Source organism: Notolepis coatsorum, assembly GCF_963971535.1.
Source record: "Notolepis coatsorum genome assembly, chromosome: 6".
Taxonomy (NCBI): Eukaryota; Metazoa; Chordata; class Actinopteri; order Aulopiformes; family Paralepididae; genus Notolepis; species Notolepis coatsorum.
In genome coordinates, this window is record NC_140170.1 from 39,953,482 (window position 1) to 39,965,618 (window position 12,137).

A 12,137-nucleotide genomic window follows, 5' to 3' on the forward strand; every position below is an offset into this window, starting at 1 on the left:
GATGCTACAGGTGTATGTACAGTGTTACAGTATTATTTTGTACAGTGATACAGGTAGAAAATACACTATGATATTAGCCATACTGGCCAGTGGTATAACTAGTAAGAGTAGGTAGGGATATATATATATACAGATATAGTATATACAGGTATGTAAACAGGTGTGGATAAATGATGGGTTCATCCTGTGCTGTTTTCTTTACATTGCATCTGTGTGGTGCTATTTTCAAATCAAATGTATTTGTATAGCCCGAAATCGCAACGAATTGCCTCCATGGGCTTCACAGATCAAGAAGAAACATCACCTGTCACGACTCAACGTATTGAACCCAATATGCAGATAATGAGAATCGGCAGACAGAGCTCGTTTAAACCCAGTTTGGGTATATCTAATAATAAAAGAGTAGGCAGGTATTCAGGCAGAGGTCGATACATGGGGGGAGTACTCGTACAGTCCAGGGGCATGCGCGGGACAGGAGTGTCACGGTTGTATAATTGAACCCATAATGCAGACAAGGAGTGATGGTAGGCAGAACTGGATAAAACCCAATATGGGTGTATTTAATGGGATAGTCAAAGTCCAGGCATGGGTCGGTACACAGGGTTGTTTCTCGTAATGTCCAGCCCAGGGTATATATACGGGGGCAGGAGAGTCAGACAGGCGGGGTTAGAGCAGGGGCAGGTGTCGTCAACCGGACATAGGTCAGAGCAGTTCTTTGTGAGCCAGGTCAGTGTCTCCAGGTCTTCGCCGTGCAGGCTAGGAGAGAGGATGAGAATACAGGTTAGCATAAGGTCAATGAACAAGAGATCCAGGCAAAACACTAAAGCATCAGAGTACTAGTAGTGAACAAGAGCATAAGAATGTGACTAACATGGTACGAGAGTTTACGATCTGACAGCTTCTCCACGTCTGGGGCGGGTTTAAATACCATGATGTACTCTGCCCACAGACCTCAGATCAGCTGCCCCGTTGACACACCAGCTGCATCTTCTTGACATAATGAGAGCGGGAGAAGGGGAAAGAGAGACAGAGAGAGGGAGGAGCACTGACAGGCAGGAACCATGACAAGGAGAGTCAGACAGTCGTCGATACACGGGTACAGGGTAGTCAGCCAGACAGGGGTCAAGACGGGTACAGGGTAGTTAGCCAGGCAGGGATAAAAACGGGTGCAGGTTGTCAGGCAGGCAGGGGTCAGAGCACGTCTATCGAGAGCCAGAGATCAGGGTGAAGAGCCAGGAAGGACTGCAGGGGAAGGAGGACAAGGGTTATACACGGTCGAAGAACAATGGACTAGAGAACTATACGAGAGAGCAGAATAACACGACTAACTGGGAAATATGAAGTTACGATCTGGCAGCCTCATGACATCTGCGGCGGGGTTATATCACTGACATAATTGGCCCACAGATAACAATCAGCTGCTCCACTGACAGCAGCACACCTGCACTCTACACCTGACTAACGAGAGAGCGGGGGAGAGAGAGAGAGAGAGAGAGAGAGAGAGAGAGAGAGAGAGAGAGAGAGAGAGAGAGAGAGAGAGAGAAGAGAGAGAGAGAGAGAGAGAGAGAGAGAGAGAGATTTTTGATTTTTATAAAAAACTTATACTTTTTTACTAAAACTACAAATGATGCAACAAACCGTTCAAAATTAAAATACTCTACAACTCAACAAAAAACAAAACAAACAACAAAACAAAAAACAAAACAAACAAACAAACACAAAAAAACAAAACAAACAAAAAAATCAATTAGGGACAACGATGCTGAAACTGAACCAAATTGTCATTTGAAAATTTCCCCCATGGAAAAAAAAATAACTCTAAATGATCTAAAGTTCTGGGTGCATCAGAGAGGGAGACACCGGAGAGGCACTGTAGAAACCGTAGTCCTGAGAAGAGCGTTTCTAGCTTCACCTTTCCCCGTGTGGTACAACACATCAGGCCTTTGTGCGTGTCCGACAGACTCCAGTCAAAGCCTATCCCGTGGATAAACAGGGCCGCCTCGTCAGCTGACCTTCCTCCTTCAGCCTTATCATGTATGCTCCTACCGTCCACCAGTTGTATATCACATGGCATCAATGATGTCAGGGGCCGAAAACAGAGCAGGGGGACCGAGATGCACTCTGGACCGACATCCTCATTAGACAGTTTGTTACCCTCGCCACCCCGTCCGAGTCCGCCTTTTCCTTCCTGGTTCAGATGCCGCTCCAACATCACCTCCCACTCCCCCGTGCGGAAACTGGCAGCCCCCAGTGACTTCCCATCGAGCAGACTGATACGAGAGCTCAAAGCCCTGATGAAACCCATTCCGAACATAGGGTAGAAATTAACCAGCAAAGTCCGCTTTACCATCATCCTCCGAAGCTGAATCTGGAAACCGTTTATTCCGGCGTAGAACGTGTTGAGCCCCACAGTCATACCTTCCAACCCTTGAACAAGGTAACAGTGCCGGTAACATAAAAAGACGGCAGAGACAACATCCCCCATGACGACTCTGATGAAAGGTTTGCTGAAGGAGTATGGCGTGGCCTTCCCATCGGGCATGAAAACGATACGCTCCGCTCCTGTCTCTGAATCCTCCATAATCCCAGTCTTTACAAAGTTCCACAAATGTATAAGAGTACATGAGATGATCAAAAAATTTCTCAGCCTCCTGGCCCCGGTAGCGGGACACCTTGAAATGTCCAGCCCTAAGTGACAACACACCAGTCCCCGCATTACCTTCTGTATAATCTTTCTCATCCTGTATATCTCTGTGTCAACAAAACGACCATCTCCTTGAAACCTCATATTTTTCCTTGCTGCCAAAATAAACAACTCCTTATCTGGAAAGAATTGTCCTACCTCTACCCCCTTCCTGTTCTTTGTCATCCGTAAAAACAGTTTCATTGCCTCCAATGAATAGTTATCATTATCTGAAGTTGCAGATGCATCGCTCTCATATTCCTCATCCTCATCAGCGCCCATCTCCGACCATGTACTCTCTTGTGTACTCTGTGTACTGCTGAGTTCTTCCGTCACACCCGTCTTCTTAGCTTGAGAGCTTGAACACCCAACTACTTCAATCTTCCTCTTCTGCCTAACAACCTTCATCCCGTCTTCCCCCTCTTCCATGTCAATATCCTCTACTTCCTCCACCCTGACTCCCTCAACTGAGTCCTTTGACCCTGTTCCCTCAACAGCTACAGCCACCCCAGGTACACTCCCCTCCTCTGTAACCCTTCCTACCATGACCCCCCCCCCCCCTCATTTTCATCCCCATCATCTGCCCCTTGTATTTCAACAGGTCCACTTGCCACCCCTGTAATCCTTCCTACCACGACCACCCCCCCCCCCTCATTTTCATCCCCATCATCTGTCCCTTGTATTTCAACAGTTCCACTCTTCACCTGGCTATTTAACGTGTCCCGGCTGATACAAGCTCCTTCTACCACCCCCCCCCCCACCTTTGCATCCCCACCATTCTTTCCTCGTACTGCAATCCCAGCCGTACCTACTCCTTCCATTTCCTTATCACTTCTATCTGGTACAATAACCTTCTCAGAAGTCTCCCCACCACCCCTCTTCCCCTGCCCCCCCCCCCCCCTCAGCCCCTCGATTCACACCCCAAGCTGCTCTTCCTCTCTTCGTTGCACTCTCCCCATCATTTGCCCCCCTGCTTGGCCCCTCCCCAGGGCACGCTTGTCTTTGATGCCCCTCCCTTCCACACGCAAAACAGCGCATATTTTGTGTCGTCGCAAAAATAATATACTCAAACCCGTCTATTATTACTTTAAAATTAAGATCCAACTCGTCATCACGTTTGTTCATTATAATGAACGTCTGCCTTCTGTGAGAAACCACATGCTGTAATTCAGGTGCTTTAAACCCCGAAGACATCTTCTTTAAGGGAGATACAATCTTCCCAAACCTGGCGAGTTCCCTTAATATAAGCTCGTCGCCCACCAACGGAGGAACGTTTGCCAACGTCACCTTTTTTGCCGGTGTTGTGAGCGGCATCACAGACACAAACGTATCATTTATGACCAAACCGTCCGTTAACAGTTGATTTACTTTAATCAAATCATCCACAAAGAAAACGACTCCCCCGTTCATCCTTGCCGCAGATTTAACGGCCGGAGCCCCCACCACCCCCGCAACAGCGAGACTGCATTCCTCCACCGAACACTGAAATGCCCGCGCGACTTTAAAACCATGTCTCCTGGTCAGCTTTGCGAAATCCATGCCACCGTGACAGCAGACAGCTGCCCAAGCGAACACTGACAACGCTACCAGCCCACCATCAACACACAACCAGTCAAATAAACCACAGTCTAATTCACAATTTGACAAACAACATAAAGATAGAAAAGATTAGAAAAACTCACGCGTCCCGCAAACTCTCAGCACCACACTCAAACCACCCCGCTCCACCATCCACACGCATGCGCACAGAGAGAGAGAGAGAGAGAGAGACAGAGAGAGAGAGAGAGAGAGAGAGAGAGAGAGAGAGAGAGAGAAAGAGAGAGAGAGAGAGAGAGAGAGAGAAGCCTAGTTTTGATCCTTTGATGTTATCCTTTGATCCCCATTCTATACGGTCAGCCGGAGCCATCTAGGTGTCTATGGTTCATCTACCTACGTTGGAATGGCAATGACGATCGAATATCACCAGGTGGCAGTATCGCCTACCTTTGAACTGGAATGGCTTGGTGGATACACGTTTTCCTTTCTTTTCTTTTTTTGGCAATGGCTCCTCCTCCTGCCTGAACAGAGAGAACAGCGATTGCCTCGAAATGTTGTTGCCTGAAGCGTATTTCCCATATAAACGTGTATAGACATATACACTAATCGCGATGGCGATGCGATCACTTGGAATTATTCTTTTTGGAATATTCTGTCTATTTTACCGAACCTGAAACATGTTTTTGTAACGATCACAGTTTTGTGTTTTACCGGACATAAAACATGCTCGACAAACACGATCACAGTTTTGAGTTAAAACGACCCCCCACCCCCCCTTGATGATTTTGTGAAGAGACATATGTACATGCTATATACCTTTGATTTGGGAAAAAAATATTCTGCAGGAATCGCGCTTTACTGGAATACACAAAACACGTTGTCATTTTTCGGCCTATTTATGAATCGTTTTCAAATAAACGCTAGATTATCGATACTATATGTGTACTTATGCACGCTAGAGAAGCGGGCTGAAAATCGATTATCTTATTTCCTGATCAGCACACACACACTCACAGCCACACACACACATATGGGACACGCTGAGATATAGGTGAAAAAAACTCAGATTATCCCAAGACTGGTAAAAATAGATTCCTTATCTCAGATCAGATGTTCTCCAAAAAGATTATTCCAATTCGTGATCGCCATTCCAAATATCGATCGCGTTTATTGATCCAACGCTGGGTACTGGTAACACATATTCCACGCTGTTCTGCGGCTCGGCAATGACTGGGATCGTCTTCGGTTACATGGCTGACAAGTAAAATGTGGATTCCGGACTCTTTTTTTCCCCCATCCTTTTCATTCAGTCCACTCCAATGGGTGCAATACCATCCGGAGAGACGATAGGGGGCGGTATTTTCCCTGTTCGAGCTCAGACAGATCCCCACTGGTAACATGAGGCTAGATAATAAAAAAAATAACGATTAAATAACGAGATTTCTCGTTGCATGGCATGAACTAACGAGATTTCTCGTGGCTGCCACTCAAAGTGTTAACACGCCAAACAGTGCAGATGGCGAAAGCTAGTGGCCATGAATGAGTTAACACTGCCCTTAACACTTTAATTGCCAGCCGTGTTTTCCTTTTTACCCCCTTGAATGCCACAATCCGCTCCAATGTTAACGTTAATATCACCTAATCTATGTTTTAAATTATGGCTATGTGTCTAATCTGCCCGTCGCTTATCAAAGACTCATTTTCCAGTCAACATTGTCAAAGCAGATTGTATTTTTATCGCTTCATTTCAGTTTGATAGCATTTTGAAAATCACTCGTTTTCGCGGAAAAAACAACACATTCTATGATAATCGTCTTTTACTGGAATATTCCAGAACGTTGTCATTTGTCTGCCTATTTATGAATCGTTTTCAAATAAACGCTAGATGATCGATAGTATATGTGTCCGCACGCACGCCCGTGCCGCACGCTGATAATCGCTGCTCTTATTTCCTGATGGCTTTTACAGTCAAAACAGCTATATCACATATAGGGGAAACACTTATATATCCGTAAAAATGAGTCTGATTATCCTAAAACTGATAACATAGATTCCTTACCTGAGGTCAGATGGTATCCAAATGGTTTATTCCAATTTCCGATCGCCATTCGAAAAAATCGATAATTGTATTGATCCACGTGTGTACAGTAGAACACATATTCGCCGTGGCACCAAGGCTCCAGAATGAACTCTGGTAGACCCCGGTTACTTCAGTGAGAAGTAAAATGTGGAGTCAGAAATCCGTTCTCCCATTCACTTTCATTGAGTCCAATCCAAAAGGGTGATTTACCATCTGGGAGACGATAGGGGGCTCTTTTTTCACATCTGAGTGCCCGCGGTGCCTGGATCTCCAACGGTAGGCTCGCTTGATGCAATATGATTTCAGAACGCTAATAATAAAAAAAAAAAAAAAAAAACGAGAATACTCGTGACGTGGCATTCAACGGTCGGGGGGTAAACCTGAGAAAAGCCGTGAGTGGCATACAAAGTGTTAACACATTGGTTGCCAGCAGGGGGTGCGCTATTTATCGCTTGAGTGCCAGCGCTTTAGTCAATGAGAGGATGGGGATATTTCCGAATGCATAAACTATATCTTAAATTATGGCTATGTGTCTAATACAACCGTCGCTTATCAATGACTTGCTTGCAGTCAACATGTACGAAACGGATTGTTTTTTCATCAGTACATTTCCGTTTTATACCGTTTTGAATACGAGTATAGTTTTGAAGATTTCTAGTGATTCCAGAAAAATCCGTGAAAATAGCCCTTTACTGGAATACACAAAACACATTTTTCGGCCTATTTATGAATCGTTTTCAAATAAACGCTAGATTATCGATAGTATATGGGTACTTATGCACGCTAGAGAAGCGGGCTGAAAAATCGATTATCTATGCGCTGCCTGGCGCTAACGTTACGCACACACACATATGAGACACGTTGTGAAATCTGTGAAAAAACTCTGATTACCCCAAGACTGGTCAAATAAAGTCCTTACCTCACATCAGATGTTCTGCAAAAAGATTAATCCAATTCCTGATCGCCATACCAAATATCGATCGCGTTTATTGATCCAACGTTAGTGTTATGGTTTGTAACCGACCCCAATCGCACAACACAAGACAGGTATGAGAGTAAGCCAAGAACTGGGCATTTATTGAATACAACAGAAAAGCGGCACCGTCCCTTTAAGGGAGAACACAAAAATACAGGAACAAGGAAAAAGGGCAATGTGCCTTTAAGAGGCGAGCAGGCTAAGGGGAAGGCTAAGGGAGAACACAAAATACTGGAAACAAGAATTAGGGAAAATTGGCACTGTGCCTTTAAGAGGCGAGCAGGCTAAGGGGCTAAGGCTAAAGGACAGGGCCAGGGCAAAGGACAGGGCAGGAACAGGGGCACTGGAGAGGGGAACAGGGAAGGGGCTAAGGCTAAAGGACAGGGCCAGGGCAAAGGACAGGGCAGGAACAGGGGCACTGGAGAGGGGAACAGGGACAGAGGCCCGGGGAGGCGGGCTGGAGACAGGGACAGAGAAAACAGGGTAAGGCCTTGGACAGGGCGAGGGCCAGAGCTGCTTACAGGGATGGAGTAGGAGCGCGCAGGCTAGACGTCTGGAGGAGAGCGCGCCGGCTCGGAGAGACGCATCCTCCCGTAGAGAATTAGAGAGCGATGCGCGTCTGGAGTAGTAGCGCGCCGGCTAGAAGTCTGGAGTGGTGCGCGTCGGCTTGAAGAGCGCGCCGGCTCGGAGAGCGCGCCGGCTCGGAGAGCGCGCCGGCTCGGAGAGACGCATCCTCCCGTAGAGAATTAGAGAGCGATGCGCGTCTGGAGTAGTAGCGCGCCGGCTAGAAGTCTGGAGTGGTGCGCGTCGGCTTGAAGAGCGCGCCGGCTCGGAGAGCGCGCCGGCTCGGAGAGACGCATCCTCCCGTAGAGAATTAGAGAGCGATGCGCGTCTGGAGTAGTAGCGCGCCGGCTAGAAGTGCTCGCCGGCTCGGGGGTCTGGAGTGGAGCGCGTCTGGAGTAGTAGCGCATCTGGAGTAGTACCGCGTCGGCTAGAAGAGCGCGCCGGCTCGGAGAGACGCATCCTCCCGTAGAGTATTAGGAAGCGATGCGCGTCTGGAGTGGTGCGCGTCGGCTTGAAGAGCGCGCCGGCTCGGAGAGCGCGCCGGCTCGGAGAGACACATCCTCCCGTAGAGAATTAGAGAGCGATGCGCGTCTGGAGTAGTAGCGCGCCGGCTAGAAGTGCGCGCCGGCTCGGGGGTCTGGAGTGGAGCGCGTCTGGAGTAGTAGCGCATCTGGAGTAGTACCGCGTCGGCTAGAAGAGCGCGCCGGCTCGGAGAGACGCATCCTCCCGTAGAGTATTAGGAAGCGATGCGCGTCTGGAGTGGTGCGCGTCTGCTGTAGGAGCGCGTCTGCGCGGGGTCTGGAGTGGAGCGCGTCTGCTGTAGGAGCGCGTCTGCTGTAGGAGCGCGTCTGCGCGGGGTCTGGAGTGGAGCGCGTCTGCTGTAGGAGCGCGTCTGCTGTAGGAGCGCGTCTGCGCGGGGTCTGGAGTGGAGCGCGTCTGCTGTAGGAGCGCGTCTGCTGTAGGAGCGCGTCTGCTGTAGGAGCGCGCCTGCGCGGGGTCTGGAGTGGAGCGCGTCTGCTGTAGGAGCGCGTCTGCTGTAGGAGCGCGTCTGCTGTAGGAGCGCGTCTGCGCGGGGTCTGGAGTGGAACACTGGAATACCTCCCGTAGAGAATTAGAGAGCACAGGCTGTGTCCCACTCCAGGCAAACGGCGACAGGTGGCGAAGGCTGGCACCTCGTCTCACGCCGGAGATGAACCAGCATACAGATAAGATAAGATACTGTTATAGAGAATCTCCCGTAGGAGCCTACAGATAGAGAACGACCCGACGAGGACTGGGGGGGAGATTGAGGTATTTAAAGCCCACTGGGGCGCTAATTAGAACACACATCAGGTGCGAGATGGTAATTGATACTTGACTTAGAAGTGTGTGTTCGGCAAGGACCAATCAACACAGAATCCTCACAGTACCTTAAAGGAACGGAGCGAGGCAGGGAATGCAATACATAAACAACGACAACGCGAGGGTGGGGGCTGGTGAGGTGAGGAGACAGGGAATAAAAGGTCCAGGGAACAGGAATTAAAGGTCCAGGGAAGAGGCGAACCTCACAGTACCCTAAAGGAACGGAGTGAGGCAGGGAATGCAATACATAAACAACGACAACGCGAGGGTGGGGGCTGGTGAGGTGAGGAGACAGGGAATAAAAGGTCCAGGGAACAGGAATTAAAGGTCCAGGGAAGAGGCGAACCTCACAGTACCCCCCCCTCCACGGGAGCCACCGGGCGACCCAAAAATACAGACAGAGGGGCAGGGGACATGACAAGGCAACAAACAAAAAATTGGGCCATGCTAGTGGGGGAAGCTACACCAAAAGTGGGGCTAGCAGAGGGACAGGGTAGCTGCCAGGGCACTGCTAGCTACAGGGCCTATGCTAGCTGTACTGCTACATTAACATAGAGGCTGCGCTAGCTGCCGGAGCTAGGCTAGCAGACAGGGCTGGAACAGCATGAGAGAACAAGCTAGCTGGAAGGACAGTCCTAGCTGTGGGGAACTGACCTTGCTAGCTGAAGGGGCAGTCCTAGCAGTGGGGAAACTGACCTTGCTAGCTGAAGGGGCAGTCCTAGCAGTGGGGAAACTGACCTTGCTAGCTGAAGGGGCAGTCCTAGCAGTGGGGAAACTGACCTTGCTAGCTGAAGGGGCAGTCCTAGCAGCGGGGAAAACTGACCTTGCTAGCTGAAGGGGCAGTCCTAGCAGTGGGGGAAAACTGACCTTGCTAGCTGAAGGGGCAGTCCTAGCAGTGGGGAAAACTGACCTTGCTAGCTGAAAGGGCAGTCCTAGCAGCGGGGAAACTGACCTTGCTAGCTGAAGGGGCAGTCCTAGCAGTGGGAGAAAACTGACCTTGCTAGCTGAAGGGGCAGTCCTAGCAGCGGGGAAACTGACCTTGCTAGCTGAAGGGGCAGTCCTAGCAGTGGGAGAAAACTGACCTTGCTAACTGAAGGGGCAGTCCTAGCAGTGGGGAAAGCTACACAAAAAGTGGAGGCCAAGCAGAGGGACCGGGTTAGCTGCCTGGGCATGGCTAGCTACAGGGCCTATGCTAGCTGCAAGGACTGCATTAACATAGAGGCTGTGCTAGCAGCCGGGGCTAAGCTAGCAGACTGGGGCCATGCCGGTAGTAGAGGCCTGGCAAGCTGCAGGGGAGCTAACAGGGAAGCTAACAGGGGAGTCAACAGGGGAACTAACAAAGGCTAACAGGGGAGCTAACAGGCTAACAGGGGAGCTAACAGGGAAGCTAACAGGGGAGACTAACAGGCTAACTGGGGAGCTAACAGGGAAGCTAACAGGGGAGCTAACAAAGAAGCCAACAGGGGAGACTAACAGGCTAACAGGGGAGCTAACAAAGGACAAACTCAACATACACTGTCTGTGCTGGCTGGGGTCGTCGACTGGTCGGGTCGTACTGTTATGGTTTGTAACCGACCCCAATCGCACAACACAAGACAGGTATGAGAGTAAGCCAAGAACTGGGCATTTATTGAATACAACAGAAAAGCGGCACCGTCCCTTTAAGGGAGAACACAAAAATACAGGAACAAGGAAAAAGGGCAATGTGCCTTTAAGAGGCGAGCAGGCTAAGGGGAAGGCTAAGGGAGAACACAAAATACTGGAAACAAGAATTAGGGAAAATTGGCACTGTGCCTTTAAGAGGCGAGCAGGCTAAGGGGCTAAGGCTAAAGGACAGGGCCAGGGCAAAGGACAGGGCAGGAACAGGGGCACTGGAGAGGGGAACAGGGAAGGGGCTAAGGCTAAAGGACAGGGCCAGGGCAAAGGACAGGGCAGGAACAGGGGCACTGGAGAGGGGAACAGGGACAGAGGCCCGGGGAGGCAGGCTGGAGACAGGGACAGAGAAAACAGGGTAAGGCCTTGGACAGGGCGAGGGCCAGAGCTGCTTACAGGGATGGAGTAGGAGCGCGCAGGCTAGACGTCTGGAGGAGAGCGCGCCGGCTCGGAGAGACGCATCCTCCCGTAGAGAATTAGAGAGCGATGCGCGTCTGGAGTAGTAGCGCGCCGGCTAGAAGTCTGGAGTGGTGCGCGTCGACTTGAAGAGCGCGCCGGCTCGGAGAGCGCGCCGGCTCGGAGAGACGCATCCCCCCGTAGAGAATTAGAGAGCGATGCGCGTCTGGAGTAGTAGCGCGCCGGCTAGAAGTGCGCGCCGGCTCGGGGGTCTGGAGTGGAGCGCGTCTGGAGTAGTAGCGCATCTGGAGTAGTACGCGTCGGCTAGAAGAGCGTGCCGGCTCGGAGAGACGCATCCTCCCGTAGAGTATTAGGAAGCGATGCGCGTCTGGAGTGGTGCGCGTCTGCTGTAGGAGCGCGTCTGCGCGGGGTCTGGAGTGGAGCGCGTCTGCTGTAGGAGCGCGTCTGCTGTAGGAGCGCGTCTGCGCGGGGTCTGGAGTGGAGCGCGTCTGCTGTAGGAGCGCGTCTGCTGTAGGAGCGCGTCTGCGCGGGGTCTGGAGTGGAGCGCGTCTGCTGTAGGAGCGCGTCTGCTGTAGGAGCGCGTCTGCTGTAGGAGCGCGTCTGCGCGGGGTCTGGAGTGGAGCGCGTCTGCTGTAGGAGCGCGTCTGCTGTAGGAGCGCGTCTGCGCGGGGTCTGGAGTGGAGCGCGTCTGCTGTAGGAGCGCGTCTGCTGTAGGAGCGCGTCTGCTGTAGGAGCGCGTCTGCGTGGGGTCTGGAGTGGAACACTGGAATACCTCCCGTAGAGAATTAGAGAGCGCAGGCTGTGTCCCACTCCAGGCAAACGGCGACAGGTGGCGAAGGCTGGCACCTCGTCTCACGCCGGAGATGAACCAGCATACAGATAAGATA